This window comes from Triturus cristatus, chromosome 12 (genome assembly GCF_964204655.1).
Source record: "Triturus cristatus chromosome 12, aTriCri1.1, whole genome shotgun sequence".
NCBI classification, from domain to species: Eukaryota; Metazoa; Chordata; class Amphibia; order Caudata; family Salamandridae; genus Triturus; species Triturus cristatus.
The window spans coordinates 666,053,837-666,076,844 of NC_140595.1; the positions used below are offsets into that span (position 1 = coordinate 666,053,837).

General features: G+C 45.0%; 1 protein-coding gene across 4 annotated transcripts in view; it reads right to left on the bottom strand.

The window, feature by feature from the left end:
- The window catches only part of LOC146780067 (DNA topoisomerase I, mitochondrial-like), a 1,246,550-nt gene that overhangs the window by 1,207,612 nt on the left and 15,930 nt on the right, over positions 1-23,008 (bottom strand). Inside the window, exon 1 of one of the 4 annotated variants that reach the window (XM_085637971.1) lies at positions 6,074-6,096. The exons of the other annotated variants lie outside the window; for them this stretch is intronic. The gene's annotated coding sequence lies outside the window, so the exon portion shown is untranslated. Of the gene's footprint in view, positions 1-6,073; positions 6,097-23,008 lie in introns of those variants that run through there. 4 annotated transcript variants of the gene reach the window in all.

Below are 23,008 nucleotides of genomic sequence, written 5' to 3' on the forward strand. Positions count from 1 at the left end.
ACTCGTCTTGTAAAGAATGAAGTTTCTACCTCGCCTGTGAATAGGCCCGGATGGGCAATTTCAGAGCATGAAGACGCTTGAAACATGGAAACTTTTTGCCCCGGACGTGATGATTAAACTTATGATGATATTTGAATAAAATGGATGAATTTGACAAAATCCTGGAATACTTGTGAATACTGTTCACTTATGTGCATATTGCTGTGCAACTCCTTTTGACACGCACACAGCGTGCCAGAACTTGGATTCATGATAATTTGGCGTTTTTTTGGGACGGAGCGCACAGGAGTCCTGCACGCTAAACGGATGAAAATAGTGATGAAATTAAGCATCAAGATTATGAGGGTGTGCTTCAGGATTAACTTTCGACTTTAACATGTGTCACATGCCAGTTATCCATAAATACATATCCATCTGAAATCAGCCACAGAGCTTTATCCCGATTCTCAGTGCACCCGCCAAAAAACTTGCCGCTCCAAAATATACCAGTGGACTTGAAAGCATTTGCAAAAACCTTAGGGCCGGCTTAACTTGGACAAAATGTTTTCCTTTTACCAGGGGGACTATGTACCATTGTCTTAAAATACAATAATGCCCACAGAAAAAGCAAAACATAAACTATCATGTGGAGAGAAATGGTCAGATGAGCACGGGCTCATCTCCTTCACTCTAAAATGACCATTAAACACCGCCAGAAGTCTATGTATAAGCTTGAGCCTAAACCTTGACAGTAAAAACGGATTACGTGGGTTAGAAACAATCACTAGATAAGGCTCTAATGTTGTGCATGTTCTTAAGAGCATATGAGCCTGCACTGAAGGTTTCTCAATTCTCTCTCCACCAACTTATGTGTAAGGAAATGGTTTGTTTATGCCCTTTAAGTCTTAACAATGAACTTTGGGATTTCAAAGAGATATGGGCATCCCAGAGTGCATGCTATGCTCCTAATATGATTACATCAAGGAATACGGGTAGAACCCTCCACGGTGCGGCAATCCTCAATCTCTGTCCAATTGAACTCCTGCTCAGGGTTTCACCCCTATCCTAATCCATCGCAATACGGGGCCAAAGCTACAAGGTCAGAAATATAGTCCATGCCCATTTCATGTAACGTGTATGCGGGGAGTCGCTAGGGGACAGCAAACAATCTTCCCAAGAAGTTATTTTCTATTATTTGCAGCTAACTAATGTCCTTATAACCCCAAACGATGCACCCATACTTCGCCATTAGGATACATGTGGCTGGATATATATTGAGCTAGGCTTGCACTGGCTTGGCCCCCAACCTTTTATGCAAAATCAAAGCTTTCCCCAACAGCTCTGGCTAATATAGTTCTTAGCTTTTCTTTGGGGGACCCCTATATACCAAAAAGACCCTCAAATACGGGAAGCTCATTACCCTAGTCATTTCAATGTTGCCCCCAAATAGTCTTTTTCTGTACTTTCTTTCCTGGGCCCACCATGATTGAATGGGACTTTGAAGAATTTGTGTTAAGATCCAAATCCCCTACACAGTCAAACTTATCCAGCCAATGCTGGAGCCCCATCGGTATCCTAGCTATCAATGTGGCATCATCGGCATATAAAAGGGCGGGAATATGAAGGGAACCTGCCCGGAGGAGATCTTTACCGGCTGCACTTAAAGTTGGCCCCAAACTGTTAATGTGAACAATAACGGAGCTAAAATGCACCCTTGTCTAACCCCTCTTTGCACCTTCACTGGGGCAGAGAGACATCCATCTGTGTTATAGCCTACTGATGCCCGCAAGTCCAGGTGGAGCTTGAGTAAGAAATGTACTATATTGGTTTCTATATTCAGCTTGATGAGTACTCCCAAGAGTTTGGATCTATTTACTTTGTCAAAGGCTGATGTCAGATTCATGAACGCCAGATAGAGACTGGTCCTTTTGGCCACTGTGTATGTGCTAATAATTAACTGGAGATTCATACATTGATCAGCAGTCCCTTTCCCCATTCTAAATTCATATTTGAGGGTAAGCAGGACATTTTTCTCCAGCCACTCATTCAATCTTGCCAATGATACACTCCCTAGGATTTTCACAGTCGAGTCAATTAGTGATATTGGCTGGTAACATTGGGGCTTGGCACTTGAACCCCCTTTTTTAGGTCAAGTATTCGAGACCTCTTGTATATACTTTAGTATATACTTATATGTGTATGTACTTTGTGGGATCTGGAGATCAGCCCTAGGACTGGTCTGCTTCCGCTTAGGGACTTTTTTTTTCTGTTCAACTGTCTCTATTTAAGACAAGAGGTCAGCAAAATACCAGAATTGCTTTCTGCTTGTTCATCTGCCGCTATTTAACCGTCTTGGTAGAAAACGACCAGTAGAGGTCAGTAAAATACCAGAATTGCTTTCTGCTTAGGGACTTTATTTTTCTGGCAACTGCCTCAATTTAACTTTGATAGTAAACGACCAGCAGAGGTCAGTAAAATACCAGAATCACTTTAGCATTCTCTAGATTCCAGTCCACAGAAATTGTCTTCCGCGAGAACCCGTAGACAATATTTTTTTCAAATCTAGTATTTTCAGTCATAAGACCACTGAAGGCCCTGATTTCATATTAAAAACAGAGCTTTGGATTATACCATTTCCAGCTGAAAGGCAATATTTCTGTCCATGTGTTTCCATAGCTGGTGTGTCACTCAGGTTGGTGCTTACTTTCCCTCCATGTTAAAGAACAGTAGATGTTTCATCACCCAGGTTAATATGCTGCATAGCTAAATATATATAAAGGTCCCGAAGGCGAGACCAATTACATTGCAAATGCTTGTTTTTTTTTAAATATCAGGACATTAATAGATCTTGACCAAGGGCTATATTCGGACTGGTCTCCTTGGGAAGCATCTTTTGCTCTTACTCAGAGCCACACAGGATAACTATATCCTGCATTGCAGGAATGTACCCTTGACTAGCAAGGTTATGCTCACTCAAATGTTTCTATTGGACAGTCATTTGTTGACACGCTTATAATATTCTTATGTCTATTTACATGCTGTACTAGTATTATGGAAACTCTAATAAACAGATCAAACAAACAAAAATAGTTCTCAACCAGGATTGCAGATCTACATGATAAGCAGCATTAAACACCTGCACAAGTATTTTTGCCTAGAAGAGAGGATGAGTCTTGAACAGTTCTGCCGGAACCCCATACGGACCCGGCACTCTGTCACTAGACATGGTTACAATAGCGTCATAAACCCCTCCTCCTCAAAAATTAAAGTAAAATGTTCTCTTGGAGTAACATGGAGTTAAGATCCTGGCAGTGCCTTGTCATACATGCCCTGGAAGAGCCTCACCCAAATTTCTGGGGAAATAGTGCAATCTGCAACTTTAATCCTGCCCCGCAAACATTCTCCAGAACTTTGCACTAATATTTAACACACTTATCTGTAAGAGATCATTTCATGCCTGTTCCAAATTCTTTTCTACGTGCCACCTCAACCAAATTATATGCTTTCATGCATGCCTTGCCTAATCTTACTCCTGTCTTTTGGGTTTTGTTTTAAGGCTATCAGCAGATTTTTGTGGGCCCTTGTACATTTCCCATCGAACCATTTTTCTCCCTCCATGTGGTTTTCTCTGGTCGGGATTGTGAGATTTTTTTACTTCCTGCTCGCAAAGCCTCTGAGATGCCTTCCAGACTACCTTCTTTTGAGTACCCTCGGCTAAGCATACATTAATTTCAAGTGCATTATCAGTAACATGCTTTTTAATAAAGGCGTCTGGAATCACTCTGCTCCATTTAAGCCTTCTGGCCTGATCCTTGCATTAATTTCCATATTCTTATGTGCTACCCCCTTCATGACCACTTCCTCCATCACCCATTCCAGTTCCAACAGGAGAGGGTTATGATTGCTAAAGTTGTTCTACTTAATCATCTGTGAAACTTGATGAGCCAGGGGCACAGATACAATAATGTAATAGATGACAGAATGACAGCCTCTTCCTGTAAATGACGTAAAACCTCCCCTTGAGCTGAATGTTCAAAGTGGCTGCTGTTTACGGTTTCACAACTATACTCGTCCTAAGTAAAGCAACCTCGAGGGCACAGGTGGAGATTAAAATCACCCAAGATAGTCGCGAAGTAGGAGACAAACTGGCACTCAACAAACCCCTGCAGAAAACCTCTTAGGTGTGATAAGAGTTCAGTGGTTTCCCTCTGCTCAAAAGAATTATAAAAGTTCATTAACAGGGCCGGGCATTTGTAAAATTCAACTGTACTGCCAATAGACAGCTGGATACCGTTTCTACTGCATGAGGGGCACATGGAATCCTTAAGGAAATTAGGGTAAGCAACCTTCCTTTGGCTCTTCCTGAATTGGAGGGCATAGCTTTACTAACAAAAGAAGTGAACCCATCTAGGTGGAAAGAGTAGTCAGTAGCCCAGGTTTCTTGCATTGCGAAGATATTGTGGCCATAAACTAAATTCAGCCATCTCTCAATTTTCCTCACTATTTAGCCCTGCAATATTCCATCTTAGTAATGTTGGGATGGACCCCCAACCTGCATCACATAGGCCCCTTGACCATCATCTCTGCTTATTCAGATCTTCAATGGGTTGTAGATGCAGTCAATCATTACTGTCTAGCCTACTCAGAGCCTGAAAACTATTCATGAGGGGGGGGGTGGGGGGGGAAATAGGCCTAGAACGTTTGTCCGCCAGCACATCAGGACTCACCCTACCCAGAGTGCAACAATCAATTTCTGCAATTGATCGGTGGCTATGTATTCTGCTTTGCAATAAATCTGGGGTGACCCCAGGATGTCTCAGGTTGATCATCACACAGTCCCCTTCAATGGGTTTCTCTTTGTGCCCAACCCATCCTACTCTTCTAGCCACAATTATATAGGGTAATTGGCAGGGACATTTTCCAGTGCATCATCAGTCCAAAATTATACTTTGCGCATTAATTCTGGGGTTGACACCATCAACTCTTCCTTCAAGGGTGGCACGCTCACTAAAAAAGCCACTAAGGGCACCTCTTCAGGTGGGAGGTGCAATCTAGTGAAACAACCAGCATGTTCATCTAACTCTGGATTCTGCCCCTCTCGGGTACCTGAACTCACACTGGCCAAATTTGCAACAGTACTGTTATGAACAGACTGCTCCCACCCCACTGTGGTCGAGATAACCCATCTAACGCATCCTGCTGGGCATGCCTAACCCTAGTGCAATCTCATGAGATTCTAAACCTGCTGTTCCAGTTGGCTAGCAGTCCCTGTTTCTTCCCTCCTAAGGTGTTGACAGAACTCAAATGTAAGAGAGGAGGTAGTGCTGCGAGTGGTAATGCCTTACTGCATTTAGACAAACTACCCAGGCTAGCCTCAATTGCATCCATGTGTTCATACAATGGGTTTAAGAGGATTTTAACTGTTTCAACCCTACTACAAATTATCAGATATAAGTTTATCTTCAGTAATAGAGTGCTCCTGGAAGCTTACCGCAATTTGTAGTGGTGTCAGGGGGAGTGTATCACGGAAAGTGCCTACGGGCATGAGTGCTCCTGGGGTTTGCAGTGCCAATTGTCTCTGCTACCTCGTATGCAGAGTGTCCCACAACAGCAATTCATTGTTCTATTGGGAATACTTCTCAAATCCTAGTCCTTCAGTAAAAAAATGCTGACCACAACTAGTCCATTGGACCGTGGGACCAATGTGGACTGTGGCCTAACAACCAAACATAATTGTTAAACCTGGCCCTTTTTGCTGGTTTAACCTCAGACTTTTTGCCTTTTGTCTCCTATTTTTCTGTTTTTGTTGGTATTAGGACTCTGGGCACTTTACCACTGCTAATCAGTGCTAAAGTGCATATGCTCTCTGTGTAAATTGTGATTGGGTATCCATGATTGGCATATTTGATTTACTGGTATGTCCCTAGTAATGTGCACCGTGTGAGCCCAGGACCTGCAAATCAAATGCGCCTTCAGAAATTACAGCAGCCAATGAAATCCAAATAAACTCAAAACTACACTTCCCATTAACCCCTGTAGTCCACTCTCTCCACCAATCATTAGGGTCATGTAATGTTATATATGAGAAAGTCACCTCCTCTTTTGGCGAGTAGTTTTCAAAAAAGTCTTCTAATCGGAATCCATCAAGAACCATCATTGAACAGCAACTTTTCCCCACACCACAAGAACCAAATCCAACAGACGAAGGGAAACCTTTACAGCGAACAATCATCACCAACTGCAACCGCTTTAGGCAGATTTAGCATCTGTTTCTGAAAAGAACACAGCAGCTGTAGCACGGCATCTAGCAAATTATAGATTATCTATCAAGGGAAGAAAAAAAAACAACAGTGTTAACAGTAACATAAATCAGACAACTTCAGTATGAAACTCCTGGGTGGGATGACGTGATAACTAGAAATATTATTCTATGACGGGAACGGAGGTCTTGGATTATGCTGGTTTAAAGTTGTGTCACAATAGTCGATGCAACATCTACCACAGGTTTAAGGTAAGTCACCTTAAAAGTGGAATCAGAAGACAAATCCTGCGCAGCCATAATGTCTTCAAGACGAGAACCGGTGTAAAAAGCTTTGGAAGCCATAGTCCTACGCACAGAATGTGCTCCGAAACTGGAAACATGAACCCCATCTTCAGCCAAAATGCATCTGACCCAACGTGCCAAAATTGCGGAAGTGGCCCAGTACAATCAGTTCAGTACAGTACATTCTTCATAAGATTTCAAACATTTAACCACACATAAGTTGGCAGGATAAACAATGCACTGAGTTAGTTTCAGTATGATTTGAAATGGAAAAGTACACCCGTGAGGGAGTAAACACTACCTGCTACATCAAAGGCTCAAAGGTCCGAAACCCAGCTGCAGGAAATAAGACACAGGAGTAAGTTCTGCTGACAACTGCTTACGTGAAAGGTATTCGTTAGATGGCCATGCTTTGCGGAAATGCAAGACTACTTCTACATATACTTGTGTTGCAGAGGACGTACCCGCTTGATACCCCTCAGAACCTTACAAATGAGAGGGTGTTTCTCTACAGGTTTACCATCCAAGGGTGGATGACCTGCCGATATGGCTGAACAGAAATTTACTGTCCTATATGCCAAGCCTTGAGTAGCAAGGTCTGAAAGAATATTCACAATGATATGGGTTCCGGATCCCTTGGGCTCCACATTGAGTTAATTGCACCAAGAAACCCAGCCATACCAGGTGGATCCATTGTACTAGTCTTTAGAGGGAGCCCAAGATTGGAAAAAGAAGAATGGCAAAACTCCTGGCATTTGCCAACGTCGCCTGAAAGTCTCCACGCCATGAGACTGGCATTTGCCAACATCGCCTGAAAGTCTCCACACCATGAGGCACAAGAGTCCCTGAGTCAGAGGATGAGGAAGGCCCGCAGGATCAGCAAGAAGGTCTAGGCAGGGCTGCTGTCGAATCAGAAGGGTGCAGTATAGTTCCATAGCCACTGGAAACCATGACTGGGCTTTCCAACAAGGTGTTACCAGAATCAATTCCACTGCCTGTCTGCTCACCTGCGATAGAACCCTCCGGATCGAAAAAGGAGGAAAGGCATACAACAGACCCGATCAGTCTTGGAGAAAGGCACACAAGCTCAGTGCTCGATGAGTCGGTCTCCCAACTGTAGAAGAGATGTCGTGGATTCAGGCAGAAGGCAAAAAGATTCATTGTAAAAGGAGCCAGGTGCAGGTTCAAGAGATGAAAAACTAGAGGATGCAATCTCCAATCGCTAGAATCGCAAAGAAGCCAGGAGTTCTAATCTGCTACCACATTGGATCTGGCCAGAATGCACTCAGCCGTCACCAAGATGTGATTCTGGAGGCAATAGTGCCAAAAGATTGGGGAATCTCCACCAGAAGACGAGACTTCGGCCTGCCCAACCGATTGATATATCGGACGGCCAATACACAGTCCATCCACAATAGAATACTAGTTTTGAGCAGTGACAAGGTACGGACTGCAAAGGATCCATCCAGCAATTCAAGACCGTTGATAGGAAGGGAAAGTTCCTCCAGGGACAATCTGCCCAATTCTCTACAGAGCCACAACAGGCTCTCCAACACCACCGAATGGCGTCAGATAGGATCACAACCTCTGCGACTGAGGCAAATATGGCTCAGACGTCCATGTGTTCCAACCACCAAGACATCTCCATCTTGAAATCATAGGACAACGTTATCTGTTCGGAATAAGTCAAACCCATGCGAAGTTGTAAAATCTTAAACCATTCAAGGGCCAGGTAATGAGGGGGACCTGAAAAAAACCCCAAAAAAATCAATTAAACAAAAAATAAAATTAAAAATCGCTTGAATGGAGGTAGCAAACCGCCCCACCAGGTGTGCCAGGGTCCTCAAGGATATACAGTCTGAGACGCATGTGTTTGCCTCAACTCCTTCATGGATGATCATTTCCTTAAGGCTAAGAGAAGTTGGGTTCGGACCAAGTCCACCTGAAAGCCCAGAAAAATTCAATATCTGAGACTGAATCATAACCGATTCCTCTGAATTTATGACAAACCTCAGATCCTGAAGGAGCAGAGTTGTCATTGACAGGTGAAGAAGTACTGCCTCCCTGTCCTGTGCCATTACAAGGATATCATTCAAATATATGATCAGACAAACTTCCCATTCCCAAAGGTACTGGAATACGGGAAAATGAAGCTTGGTGAAACACCAAGGAGCCAAAGACAGGCCCAATGGAATGGTGGTAAACACGTACCACCAATGACGCCACTGGAATTGAAGAAAGCTTCAATGCGGGGCAAATATGGGAACTGCTAGGTATGCATCTTTGAGGTCTAAGTGCACCAGCCAGTCTCCCTCTTGCAAAAGATCACCTAACAGATGTATGGCCTCCATCTTGACGTGGCAATACACAATCCAGAGATTGAATTCTTTGAGGTTGAAAATCAAACTGAATCCCCGATCCTTTTTGGGAACCAAAAGTATACTGACAAAACCTAGCGGGTGCAGGGGAGTTGGTGACACCGCCCCTTTGTCCACCAGAGAGAGAACATAGTCGTCTATTAAATTGCTCTCTGTGGGACAAATGGAGAGGGAAGGGTTGACTCCCTTGTCTCAGGGTAGAGTAAAACTCTAGATGGAAACTGTAAATGGTTCCAGTTCTTGTGATATAGTCTACTAATTGTGAGAAAACAAATGAAGTCTCCCACAGTCAAAGGTTATGGTGGGGGGGGAGGGGCATGAGAACGCTCACCTGTGTAGGAGGCATTAGCAACACTGTCTCCACCTCTGTATCCACCATGAAGGGTGAGTTCTCAACCGCCCCTGCTGCAAGTGGGGTGTAAGTTGGAGGTACATTCCCGCATATCCACGTGAAACCTGGTGGAACCCATGGCCTGGCACTCTGCCTTGGAAGTATCCAGCCTAACTAAAAGGCCCCTGTTGAAGAACGTTAAGAATGACTGGGCTTAATCCAAAGCAGAAAATGTTGACATACTTGCCCAAGTCTTTCACAAACTTGTCACCAAATAGTAACCTGTTGGCTAAAGTGCCTGCACAATGGGGTAACCCAGTATCCCTCAGAACCTGGGCGGTATTACGTAAAGAAAAACAATGGTTCTGTTGGGTGAAACGATTCCTTCATACAAATAGCAAAAGTCATGCGTTACTCAAAGATATGCGAATTCTGGCATAAGCAAAACACCAAACAATTTAAGTGCTAAATTGATTTCATATCCACAAGTTTTTTATATGAAAGACCGTCAAACGACAAAGTGATTACAATTAGTGACAAAGTGACAAATAGTGCTCAGTGACAAAGTGCGTGATATGTACAAAAATGTTTAAAAGGTTGATGATTTCTTAGTGGCCAGGAAAGCAAATAATTATAGTAGCTCTGCAAAATTAAATTAATTTGATTGGTGCAGGTTCTATGAACTGGTCCACGTATTTGTGTCGACGTTTCAACCCAGGTACTGCACTACTGGGAGGTCAGCGCGGGTCTTCATCAGGACTTAGACGGGGGATGACGGCCTGTAACTGATGAGATGGCTTAATCAGGTGTGCTAGCAAAAACAGCGGGTAATTTAACCAACTGAGGGGTGGCAGGGCACTCACCTAAGCGTGGTTCAAGTCCAAATATGGACAACCTTTCAGAGCAATGCACATCTCTGGGTAGAACTTCAAAATCAGGGCCTGTGGATAATACAAATAAAGTATGGATCAGATTATTGTACGGACTTGATTGTACTTCTCAATCTATGAGCGTGAAAAAAGAGCGGCAAACAACTGCTCACCTATATGGAGTACTTGCGGTTGACTCATACGCAATGGATCTCCGGATGATGTTTCAAATGTAGGTTACTGGGTCTGTGAATAATTCCCATTAAATAGAATTAGTGTGGAATTCGCCCCGTGTGTCTGCTCCAATATATATGAAAGAAGGTGATGGTATTGGCTCACCTAAGCGGAATGACTCTCCCCTCGACCTATCTGTTCGAGCTGCACTTGGAGAATGACCTGTGCAACCGGCGAATTTCCGATGTAGTCTGTGGGTAATTAATATACGTTAGAAGCGAAACTAACGATTAAGAATGGGCGAAGTAACAACAATTTATTTATGGCGACCGCGTCTCACCTTCGTTCGAATGCGGCAAATCAGTCAGCCAAACGTCTCTGTTATGAGCGCTTCATAGGGTCTATCTGTGGAAAATTGACGACGATTTAGATGGCTAATGTGAAACAGAAAGATTAAAAACTACAATCGGGAGATTCTCGTTTGTTACCTTAATCCACGATATGGACGGCAGGCAAACGTCCTGGCTCGTCTGTGCGGTTAAGCAGCAACACGCGAATGGAGTCTGTAGATGTAGCGAACGGCTACGTGCGCGTGTACGTCGAATGTTGCTGGTTGCTAAGCAACGAGTGGGGCAAGCACCGGGGAACGTCTAATGTCATTGGTTGTAGCCACGGACAGCATGTCAATCAGAGGAAGGGGCGTGTAAAACGAACTATGTGTTCTGCATTTGCCGTGAATGAGAATACTATTCAGTAAGAATTATCCTATCCATGCACAGATACAAACTGTGTTTCGCCATGTTCGGATACATGAGCATTGCAATTAACGCATGATAGAGAGAGTTACCAAGGGAGGCCTAGTGGAAGGATTCCTCAGCTAGCATGAACATGAGTTTAACAAGGAACCTCGAATCCCCACCATATATACATTACCTAAAATACACAAACAGGCAGAAAAACCACCTGGAAGATACCAAATCATTTGTAAGAGATACCATGCATATCATACAAATACTTGAAGGCCAGGCATTTGATTCTTCCACCCAACTCCTTGTCACTCTGGATGTGTCCTCTTTGTACACTATTTCCCAAGACACAGCATTGGAAGTCATCAGAACCACACTGGACACGAGAGAGACCACATTGGATCCCAACTGAATTCTTGATCTCTTTGTTGGAGATGGCAATGAAGAAGAATTACTTTACATTTAAGAAACAATTCTATTACCAATGTAAAGGAGTAGCCATGGGTGCTACCTATGCCCCTAGTCTGGCGAATATATACATGGACTACTATGAAGAGGAACACCTGTACAATTATGACAATCCATACCTTAATTCTATTGCTGTTTGGAAGCGTTACATCGATGATGTGATAATGATCTGGTCTGGGAGTGAAGAAGAACTCAAGCAATTCTTCAACTGGTTGAACATGAGATCCAATGACATCAAGTTCACCATGTCATATAATGAGGATGCCATTGACTTCCTAGATTTGACATTTCGCGTAGAAGATGGATTGCTATACTGTGATCTGTATCGCAAACCGATGGAAAGAAAACTCTTTACTGAAATACGAGTCACACCATCCACGAAGTCTGAGAGATAACCTACCTTACGGACAATATCTCAGACTTAGAAGGAACTGCACGAGAAGGACGGATTTCTTTCAGGAATCGGAGATACTCACTGTCAGTCTCAAACAGAGGGGGTACCCAACTGGCCTGCTGAAAAGGGCAAGAAAGCGGGCTTGGTATTGTCCCCGGGAACAACTGCTCGAGATGAATCAAAAACAATTGGAGACAGACAAGTTAGTCGGTGTCAACACATTCAATACCAAAAGCAATGAAATAAAAAAAGTGGTGAAGAAGTATTAGAATTTGATTTCCAGTGAGCTACAAACAACGCAAGATCCTATTTTTGCCTTTAAAAGGGGCAAAAACATTAAAGATGCAGTGGTAAATGCCCTTTTGGAAACACCCAAGCCACCAGATCTTAGGAGCCACTTTGGTCTCCCAGCCATAACTGGACACCACAAATGTGGACATTGCAAGGCTTGTGATTTATGCCAGGAAGGACAACATTTGTTTACACTGACAAAACACACAAACTTTCCCACTTTACTAATTGCAATAGCACAAATATCATATACGCCATCAAGTGTCCTTGTGACCTCATTTATGTTGGTCAAACGACGCAGAAAGCTAAAGTCAGAATTTTGCAACACGTGAGCAGAATAAGATGCAAGGTACATGGAGCCCCCTTAGTCGAACACTTCACGACACTCCAACACTCTCCCACCAGTCTTGCATGGTGGATACTAGAAAAGATCATCCCCAATGCGAGAGGAGGTTCTGTCGCCAAGACCCTTAACTACAAAGAATGTAGATGGATCCATCTGCTTAACTCAGTCCAAAATGGGTTAAACGAGATGGAGACATCCAAACAGATGGGCCAACTGTAAACTTCCCCAATGCTCTGTCTATACGCATATGCTGCTCATGGCGCTTAGGTATAGCTTAGACCTATGAGCTGTAAACTTCCCCAGTGCTCTGTCTATACCCATATGCTACTCATGGCGCTTAGGTATAGCTTAGACCTATGAGCTACGCAGCCTGTCCAAGCACCCCATCCATTCTGAGAGTTGCTCATGATCATGCATTGAATATACAGTATTCATACAGTATTCATTTAGCTTAACATTGTATATCCATTTTGTTAATCTATGTAACCTGAATCATGCAGTGTTCATTAATTATCTATCTAATAATGAATTGTTACTAATAAGTATTTCTGTGATGTATTTACGCATAACTATGTTTCCGTAACTGCTTTCTCAAAAGTTTTTTAAAAACTGTTCTTGATGATATGACACATCACATGCGTTAATTGCAATGCTCATGTATCCGAACTTGGCGAAACACATTATGTATCTGTGCATTGATAGGATATCTTTAATAGAAATACTGAGTTGGGAGTTGCTCATGATCATGCATTGAAAATACAGTATTTATATAGTATTCATTTAGCTTAACATTGTATATCCTATTTTGTTAATCTATGTAACCTGAATCATGCAGTGTTTATTAATTATCCATCTATTAATGAATTGCTACTAAGAAGTATTACTGCGATGTATTTACGCATAACTTTGTTTCCGTAACTGCTTTCCCAAATGTTTTTTAACAAGTGTCTTTAATGATATGACACATCACATGCGTTAATTGCAATGCTCATGTATCCGAACATGGCGAAACACAGTATGTATCTGTGCATGGATAGGATTATTCTTACTGAATAGTATTCTCATTCACGGCAAATGCAGAACGCATAGTTCGTTTTACACGCCCCTTCCTCCGATTGACATGCTGTCCGTGGCTACAACCTATGACATTAGACGTTCCCCGGCGCTTGCCCCACTCGTTGCTTAGCAACCAGCAACATTCGACGTACACGCGCACGTAGCCGTTCGCTACATCTACAGACTCCATTCGCGTGTTGCTGCTTAACCGCACAGACGAGCCAGGACGTTTGCCTGCCGTCCATATCATGGATTAAGGTAACAAACGAGAATCTCCCGATTGTAGTTTTTAATCTTTCTGTTTCACATTAGCCATCTAAATCGTCCTTCAATTTTCCACAGATAGACCCTATGAAACGCTCATAACAGACATTTGGCTGACTGATTTACCGCATTCGAATGAAGGTGAGACGCGGTCGCCATAAATAAATTGTTACTTCGCCCATTCTTAATCGTTAGTTTCGCTTCTAACGTATATTAATTACCCACAGACTACATCGGAAATTCGCCGGTTGCACATGTCATTCTCCAAGTGCAGCTCGAACAGATAGGTCGAGGGGAGAGTCATTCCGCTTAGGTGAGCCAATACCATCACCTTCTTTCATATATATTGGGGAGCAGACACACGGGGCGAATTCCACACTAATTCTATTTAATGGGAATTATTCACAGACCCAGTAACCTACATTTGAAACATCATCCGGAGATCTATTGCGTATGAGTCAACCGCAAGTACTCCATATAGGTGAGCAGTTGTTTGCCGCTCTTTTTTCATGCTCATAGATTGAGAAGTACAATCAAGTCCGTACAATAATCTGATCCATACTTTATTTGTATTATCCACAGGCCCTGATTTTGAAGTTCTACCCAGAGATGTGCATTGCTCTGAAAGGTTCAGTCCATATTTGGACTTGAACCACGCTTAGGTGAGTGTCCTGCCACCCCTCAGTTGGTTAAATTACCCGCTGTTTTTGCTAGCACACCTGTTTAAGCCATCTCATCAGTTACAGGCCGTCATCCCCCGTCTAAGTCCTGATGAAGACCCGCGCTGACCTCCCAGTAGTGCAGTACCTGGGTTGAAACGTCGACACTAATACGTGGACCAGTTCATAGAACCTGCACCAATCGAATTAATTTAATTTTGCAGAGCTACTATAATTATTTGCTTTCCTGGCCACTAAGAAATCATCAACCTTTTAAACATTTTTGTACATATCACGCACTTTGTCACTGAGCACTATTTGTCACTTTGTCACTAATTATAATCACTGTCGTTTGACGGTCTTTAATATTAAAAACTTGTGGATATAAAATCAATTTACCACTTAAATTGTTTGGTGTGTTGCTTATGCCAGAATTCGCATATCTTTGAGTAACGCATGACTTTTGCTATTTGTATGAAGGAATCGTTTCACCCAACAGAACCATTGTTTTTCTGTCCGTGGAAGCTAGATCAGAGAGTTGTGGGTGAATGCGCATGAGGATGAATTCAGGACTTTCATAGATAAGGCATAGTTGGCGTTACACAATAGACACAATGCTCTTTGCACCCATTCCAGGATTTCAGCAGGGTCGAGTTGGGAATGAATGTCTTGCTTGTACAGCCAGGTCCAAGATTTTGGTGATGGGACTAGACTTGTTCAAGAGTTAATCCGGACACCCACACAGGCCCCATCCAAACCCTTCTTGGGGTCCTTCCTAGATTAGAGGAAAGTGGCCATATTAGGATCAAGTTCAGGTGTGTTTGCCACTTTGTCCAAAAGGGAGGGTCATGGACATTCGGACCTTAAAGTGGTGCGCACCACTCTCAAAACCTTGGCGAAGATAATCTTGTACATAATGGGCCAACTCTAAGCAGGGCACCCATTTAGTAGAGGAAGGATGTATTTCCAGGGAATCAAATAGTAAGTTCTTGTTGGATGGAAGTTGCAGTCCCACGTGACACACTTTTAGCTTGGTTTTGTTCTAAATCTTCTTGGATGGTCTCTGCACCTGAAGGAGGGGGTTAGGGATATTAATATGAAGATGCCTACGCTGTGAAAGTGGAGCTCTTGGAAAACCTTTTAGGGTCAATTGAGTCTGTACTTCCATACCTGTGGTCCCGCAGGTCAGAGTCCACCATGTAAGAAAGGAACTCGGCAGAGGAGCCTTTAGAGAAAGTACCCTGGCCAAGGTCTGAATCATGCAAAGTCACAATGTGTAAAAAGATCCCCAGAGGGCCGTACCAACTCATGATGCCCATGAGTAAATGGCTGCAAGGCCTTAATCAAGGCCCAGTTCACGGAATCCCACACTTCAAAGGGGATTTTAGCATATTCCATATAATCATCACCCTCATAGATTTAATTCGCCATCCTGCAGATCTAGAGGGGTGGAAGTAGTTCTAGTGGGAGAGTAGCCCTGTGAAGGGTGAATATAGTCTCAAAGAGACACTCAGAGGGCAATTCACTGCCCTGGTCAGTTGCTCAAATTTATCAAAAGTGGGGGGAGTCACCCAACTCTTGAGGCAGAGTCTTTATCTGCTTTTTCGCCCCCATCGGGCATTCACCAGGACCTGGAGCTCAGTCTCTTGTCAGGGGTGGCACGAGGAGCTGACTGGAAGACACGCCGCCGTATCAGCTATCGACGCATGCACCAGTGTTGCAGGCAAAAGAGGACTGGCCCGAAAGCATGAAGTGCTCAACCTGCTTCCCAGCAATGGTATAGATGACTGGGTGTCACAGCCCTCGTGAGCACGATAGTGCCATTGTCAATGTTCAAAAGTAAGAATCTCACAGCACAGACAATGCGATCAATGTAATGGAGAAGAGAAAATAAATATGACAACTCAGCTGCTGCAGCAGCAAACAAAAAGGAGGAACTATGGTGACAACTCTCATATATAGCAATACATGACCCCGATGATTGGTGGAGAGAATGGACTACTGGGTTTCATACGAAGTGTAGTTTTGAGTTTATGTGCATTTCACTGGATGCTGTAATTTCTCAAGTATAGAAAAAAAGCATAATACGAAGCCTCCGTTCCTGCCATAGAATTTATAAAACAGTCAGTAAAAAGGGGATTAGGGAATCTGTCAGGGTTCTGACATTTTACAGTAAACGTAGATAAAATAAAACTATAATTCTGCCACGATTCCTAGTATGGGAAATCTCTCCAATTACACTGCAGGCAAAGGGGTGGTTTTCTGAAGGACTAGTAACAGTGAAGGTAGGCAAAATGCTATCTGCAAGTTTCCATGAATGTGGAATACAATTACATTCTGCTTTGTTCTTAACAATCAAAAGTAATAACTAAAGATGCCTACATGATGGCTCCTTTTCAATGTACATGGGCCTCCAGATATGATGAGAAAGAGGTGCACGCAGAAAGTATTGCTCGAGTGTAGTCCTGGTGAAATGGAAAATGACCGTAGGAAGCTGGCTTTCTATACTATACCAGAATGAGGTTTAGTGTGCAGAGTCAAGTGGATCCCCAGAGGCTTTACTGAGGATAAAGTAGATAATACTAATGCTCTTATGTGGTAGTGTGGGCAAGCAGTTAGGGTTATTAGAGGGCAGTGTTCAGAATTTGTTGTACACACAGTGGGTAATAAATGAGAAACACTCAATGAATAAATCAGAGACCAACTTATAAAAATATTACTTGGTTAGATTATGCAGACCCACAGAGATTCGTCATAAGTAAATACGCTTTTCAACAAAAATACGTGGTTTAAAAAGAAATGGACAGTGCAATTTTCAGACTTTGCAATGGTAACCTATGGGAGGAAGAAAACATTCAGCATACACAGAGATAACATCGACATACAAGATCAATATTGGGCAAGCTTCAGTTCAGCACCAACAGTGCACCAACAGCGGCACAGGGGCGGCCGGGTACAAGTTTGAGGTTGGGTTCCCAATACAAATCAATGTGGATTGGGGCAATCGGGCAGAAGCTGCTTACAGGTAATTCGCAGCAGCTTGGGAGGCTAGTCTCTGGAGGTTGAAGCAAGCACTGGACGGGGTCCAAAGCAGCACCAACACTACACCACCAGCAGCACAGGGGTGGCCGGGTGCAGGGCGCCAAAACAGCATCTGGTGCCCACTGCAAGGCAAGGAAGAAAGGCCAAATCGAACAAGGGCCACTGGCTCATTCAATCAATCAGGTATCTTGTAAATTGTGACTACTCACCCGTAAGGGTCTCAAGGTGCTGGTGGAGGGAGGAGCTGATCCATTGAAGGCACTGTGGTTCAGTCGAACCGCCAGGTGTTTTGTTCCTTCCTGAATTGAGGCAGTGACAGTGGTTGCCTAAGGTGGAGAGGCAGGGTGTTCCATGTCTTTGCTGTGAGGTGGGAGATGGATCTTCCTCTGGCCTTGGTCTTGCAGATGCGTGGGATAGTGGACAGGGCCAGTTGGGTGTAGCAGAAGTATCTGGCGAGAGCATGGAATGAGAGGCTGTTTAGGTGCACAGGTCCCACATCATGTAGCACTTTGTAGGCATCAGTAGGGAGCTTGAAGTTGATTCTTTTGTTGACTGGGAACCAGTGGAAATCTCTCGGGTGTCCAGTGATGTGGCTGCAACAGGGGGGTGCTGCTGAGGATGAGTCTGGTGGAGGCGTTCTGAATGTTCTACAGTTGGAGGAGTTTCTGGTTGATGCTGGTGAAGAGTGTTGCCGTAGTAGAGTCTGCTGCTGATGAGTGTGAGGGTGACTGTCTTTCTGGACTCAGTGGTGATCCACTTGATCTTTCAGAGCAGGCGTAGCGTGTGGAAGCAGGATAAGGCTGCGTTGATTTGGCAGTTCATGGTGAGCGAGGAGTCCATGATGATGCAGAGGTTTTGTTTGTGGTCTGTGGGTGTGGGGGGGGGGTCCAAATGCTGCAGGCCACTAGGAGTCTTCCAAGGCAGATGGGGTGGAGCCCAGGTGGAGTACTTCGGTCTTCTCTGAGTTGAGCTTGAGGGAACAGTCCTTCATCCAGGTGGCGACTGCCATCATCCTGTTGTGAAAGTTGCTCTTGGCAACTGTGGGTTCGTGCGTGAGGGAGAGAATCAACTGTGTCATCAGCGTAGGAGACTACGTTGAGTCCACAGTTCCAGACAGTGGCTGTAAGCAGGGCCATGTATATGTTGGTGAGTGGGGCTCAGGTAGGAGCCCTGAGGCACTCCGTACCTGATCTCTGTGGGTCCAGAGTGAAACTGTGGTAGTCTGACTCGGTGTTCGGCCTTTGAAGAAGGAGCAGTTCCTTTCCAAGTCTTTGTCGTGGATGCCCGGGTCGTGGAGTCTTGTGCATAGGGTGCAGTGGGAGATGGTATTGAAGGTGGCTGAGAGGTCTACGAGGATGAGGGCTGCAGATTCACCTCAATCGAGGAGGGCTGTCTCGGTGCTGTGGTTGCTTCAGGTGCCAGATATGGAGAGGTCTAGAATGTGGTTTGTTTCGATGAACTCGGAAAGTTGGTGGCCTTCAAATGACCTTGGCTGGGAACAGGAGCAGAGAGATGGGTCTGAAGTTCTTGAGGTCCAGCAAGGGGTTGATCTCTGTATGTTTCCAGTCTTCCAGTAAGGTGGCGGAGTTGATGGTGCAGCAGAGTTTGGGGGCAATGGAAGTGCCGGCTCTGTTGAAGATGTGTTGTGGACAGGGGTCCAAGGGTGCTCCAGAGTGGACGCTCTTCATAATCTTGAGATAGTCCTCAGCAGTGAGGGGATTCCAGCCGAGCAGGGACTGCTGGGGGTCCTGTGTCGCTGGATGCGGGCAGGGTGAGTGTCTTTGGTATGGAGGCTGGCAAAGCGGTCATAGCTCTCCTAAATCTTGCGGTGTAAAAGGTGCAGAGGATGTAGCAGAGTTCTTGGGAGGGTGGGATGTCTGCTGTTGCTGTCCTGGGTTTGGTGAATTCTTTGACCACGGCGAAGAGTTCTTTGCTCTTGAGCACGTTGGTGTTAATCCTTTCTTGTAGGGCCACTTTGTTGTTCTGAGGTGGTAGTGTTCGGTGACAGCAGTTTTGAAGGCTGAGTGGTCTTATGGGGTCTTCCTGCTCCTCCATCTCTTCGAGGCGTTTAAAGGTGCATTTGGAATCATGAAGGGCGGGAGAGAACCAGCTGGCTTTTTGTGAGTGTTGCTTGCCTGGAGCTTTGAGGGAAGCCAGTGTGTTGGTACAGTTGGAGATCCATCGGAGGAGGCTGCGTGCTGAGGAACTAGCATCCGTGGATGTTGGTGGTAGAGTTTTGCTGTGGGAAGTGGTGAGCTGTTCTTCTGTGATCCTGTTCCAACTTCGACAAGGTTAGCGGTGGGCGTGGTGATGTACAGTGGGCTTAGTGAAGAATAAGTGGACCCAGTGGTGGTCGGTCCAATGGAGCTTGGAGGTGTGCTGAAGGTGATGTCGCTGGCGGAGAAGATGGGCTCTAGCGCGTGTCCTACAGAGTGGGTTGGGGAGGTGACCAGTTGTTCGAGTTCGACTATAGCAAGGTTCTCCAGCAGGGATGAAGAGTTCTTGTCATTGGGGTTGTCCAGGTGAATGTTAAGGTCACTGAGGAGGATGTAGTATGGTGAGGTGAAAGTGTGGGCTGCGATGAAGTTGTTGATGGAATCGCTGAAGGGTGAAAGGGTCAGGGGTCTGTAGATGAGGGGGCAGCGGAGGTTGTTGTTTGGGTTGGACCTGGACCTGGAAGTGGAGGTGCTTCATGTTGGTCGAGTGGTCGTCTGAGTGGGTGGTGAGGCGGAGGCCAATTTTGTGTATGATAGCAATACCTCCACCCGGCTTGTGTATGATATTGTAGCCGTCTGGGATGGTGGTGGCAATGTCCAGGGCAGAGGTAGAGTTCATCCAGGTTTCCGTGAGGAAGGCAATGTCTGGGTGGATGGAGTCTAGTAGGTCAAAGATCTCCACAGTTGTTTTTGGAGGGAGTGCATGTGTGTTGAGCAGGATACAGCCGAGGTGGTCGGGTCTGGTATTTGTCAGTTGTGCGGTGGGTGGGGCTTGTGTGCATTGACAGGCGAAGGTGGAGCTGCAGTTTTGGCAAGCAGAGGGTCTCTGGGTGTCATTCAGCGATGTCCAGCAGGAGGCATTGTGGCGTCCGGTGTTGAGGGCATGGAGGGTGCTGGCATTGTAGCGGCGGTTGGTCCAGGGACCAGGGTAGGTGGTGTGGGCGCAGTCCAGGTGTGGACAGGCTTGCCTTTGGCACAGACACGCAGTGGCAGTCATTAAGTAGCATCAGGGGAAGTCTGGGATGTGGGAAAACAGCACTGGAGGTGGGAAGCAGTAGTGGGGATATGGTGAAGAAAAGGTGCAAAAGTGCAGAAAAGGGAGGAAAGTGAACAGAAAAGACAACAAGCATTGGCATAGCCAATGGGTCTCGCTTTTGGGACCTTATAAGTGTTTAGCCATGCAACAGTTGATGTTGTTGCACCAAGGATATTGTGCTGCATAACTAAATACTTAAAAGGTCCCAAAAGCGAGACCTATTGGCTATGCCAATGCTGGTTTCTTTTTTGCTGTAACGCTGGGGTGCACTAAGTATGGCAGGGGCCTGCAGCTAGGGAGGTAGTGCTTATGCTAACCCAGCCACTTGGTGGCAGACCCACTCAGGGCTAATCACCCAACACAATTTGGATGTTTTGAGGAAGGCAGTAGTACACATTGCTATATTGTATTGTCTTACACTTGCGCAAAAAAGTGATGCAAATACACCTTGCAAAATGTGTTCCGTTTCTGTGTTAGCATACAAGCCTAAAGAATTTGGACCACAAACATTTGCACTAGGGGAGAACACAGCAAACCGAGTTGACCTCTTACTGTATCGAAACCATAAAAAACAGGAAATACATATTCTATATGCGAGTTGGGCCCAGGTTTGAGGCAAAATCAGCGCGCTCCTTTTCGGAGCAAACAAATATTCCATTGCCAGTGTCAAAATCGCTCACATGCAAAAGATGCATAAATTATTTTACAATGATTTCACAATCCATTACCTAAATTTCTGTTCCGATGCAGAAACAATGATGTAATATGGACTGAGCACACTGACCAGGAATTTAAAATTTCTGATACATACTGCAGAAACAGCGGGCCCTGGATTAACATTAATGGCAACCATTTGTGCAATATTGTCTGTTGTTCATCACCGCGAAAACATTTTTGGGAGCAAAAAGGTGCTAGAGAAGCCGGAAACACAACGTGTATTTGTAAAGCGCATGTTCACCGCGGCGGCTATCTTGGCGCTGAATGACATGTTTTTTCTAGAAATGAACGGAGTTGCGTACTACAGGGACTCGTCCCAGTAATTTACAGAAATGTTTGTAATGCTACCGAAGGAAAACAAGGAAGTTAACCGCGGGGCCAAAGTGAAAGTGATCGCGGGGGAAAAATGCTACCGCCGGCTACAGCTTGCAGTGCATGTGCACGAGTGGTGCGCGCGCAGCAGTAATCAGGTCATATAGCGCCTCTACTCAAGCGCACGCCCGCGCACATGCACTGCAAGCTGTGGCTGGCGATAGCATTTTTTGAAGCCCTTACTTAAAGTTTCACCAGACCAGCGCAAGCGCTGGGTCAGACGAGACCTAAAAAGGTTAAATTTAAGGAAAAGCAGAGGTCAGAGGAGAAAAAGGGAGAAACAGAAAAAGTCAAACAGAGAGAGGGCAGAGCATAGATGCTCCCCACTGGACCACCAGGGATGAGGCGCAGGCGGGTGCACCTCAACCTCAGGACATGGAAGAGTGAGGAGGCACCAGCTACCAGGCGGAGCTGTGCAGTTAGGGAGGCTACTCACTGACTAGGTCAGTGAGATCACTCTGGCCAGGAAGTCAGTCACAGCTGCAGGGTAAGTTTAAGTTGCGCTGCTCAGGGACGAAGGGACACCTTTGGTCCTTCACCAAGGCCCAGGATGGACGGGTGCAGGGGTGCCTTTTGGGGTCAAACAGTTGATCGGAGTGCATCACAGTTGGGGAGGGGGGAGGGGGGAGCGGTCTACGTGCAGACGACTTTGAGGAGTCCAGGAGAGGTTAGCTCATGATGGACTCAGGCTCTGGAGCACTGGGGAAACTTTCTGGAACCAGTGGGCCACTTGGACTCGGCCTGGAGGCGTTGGGTGCAGAGGGGAAACTGTGGCTCTTCATGTCAGAGTCTTTTGTTGCAGGGATTCTGCTCATGCACAGAACTATGCGCAGGAAACCAGGACCTCATTGAATTGTGGTGTACCAAAAACTCACCTCAGAACCCAGAACCCCTATCCGACCAGCATCAGTGTCGCATTCGTTATCCGTATTATCTCAGAGGTCCCAATGTATAGACAACCCAGAACAAGCGACTTAGAGTATTCTCAGGAATGGTGGGAATCAGAAATACCTGTTCGTTATTATTCTCATATCAGTCCACAACAAGAGTAAACAGAGACACAGTAAAGTTTAAAGAGTTTATTTTATAAACCTTGTGTCCTAAGATGCAGTACTTTGGCCAACAT